Source organism: Bison bison, unplaced genomic scaffold (assembly GCF_000754665.1).
Source record: "Bison bison bison isolate TAMUID 2011002044 unplaced genomic scaffold, Bison_UMD1.0 scf7180017864495, whole genome shotgun sequence".
Classification (NCBI taxonomy): domain Eukaryota; kingdom Metazoa; phylum Chordata; class Mammalia; order Artiodactyla; family Bovidae; genus Bison; species Bison bison.
The window spans coordinates 12,131,452-12,132,644 of NW_011495054.1; positions in this window are offsets into that span (position 1 = coordinate 12,131,452).

Genomic DNA, 1,193 nt, shown 5'->3' on the forward strand with positions numbered 1-1,193 from the left:
GTCCACACTCTTTATTTCTGACGCCCTTGTTCCGGCCTCAGTCTCCCCTGTGCTAAGAGAGCTGCAGATTTCCTCCAGGCTCCCCATCCAGAGCCCGGCGGAGGGGCCACTGCCTGCTCACCCCACCCCAGCATCCCAGGGACAGTGTGACGGATGCGGGTCCCTTGGGGGGCAGGAGCGACACGCCCACACACCCACGGACCGACCCCCGGCTGATGGAGCTCCCCCTCGGGGGTGCGGCTCCATCTGGTCAGGTGTGGCGCCAGGCTGATGGATGGGCCACCTGCCCGGCCACCCGCACCCTCACAGCTGTGCTCCAGGGTCAGCAGGGCAGGCTCTGGGGCCCCTCATTCAGTCATTCAACAAACACAGGCTTAGCAGGGGGCCCACCGTGTGCTGGAACTCAGAGCAGACAAGATGGGCTAGGAAACCAGCTGTCACTCTTCCGTGTGACGGGCGTGTCATGGGGTGGTTGTGGGAGTCGGAGGGGGCCTCTGACCCGAGGGACCAGGTTGATGGATATGATGATGGCAGAGGGAGCAGCTGGTGGGACGGGTCAGAAGTGAGGAAGGCGAGAGGTGGTCACACGGCTGTGATAGATTCAGGATGACCGAGGCGTGGGGAAGGCATGGGGTGGGGGCCCGGGCAGGCTGGGGAGTGGGGCAAGGCCAGCTCGGGCTCGCCTCCAGGTGGAGGGGAGTGAAAGCTAGGTCGGCGCTTCCAAAAGATGCCGCTGCAAAAGCGGGATGAATTGAGAGACTGGCATTGACATATATATATATACGCCCATGTGTAAAACAGACAGCTAACAGGAAGCTGCTAGAACAGCACGGAGAGCTCAGCCCAGTGCTCTGCGATGACCTGGATGGGTGGGGTGCGGGGGAAGGCTCAACAGGGAGAGGATAGGTGTATCCTTAGGGCTGATTCACATTGTCGTGCGGCAGAAACCCACACAACATTGTAAAGCAATTATCTTCCAGCTGAAAAATAAAAAGACCCCACTGCTGCCAGGGGGAGAGCGGCCTGCCCAGGGTCTGCAAAAATGAGGGGTGCAGACGCGGCCCTGGCCAGTGGGACTGGAGGGGGCCACGAAGCGGAGGGAGTGAAAGATTCTAGAGCCGACAGTGGGTGGGCGGCAGAAGCTGGGGGCAGGGGGTGATGGTCTGAGCCCCACTTTATAGATGAGGAAACCA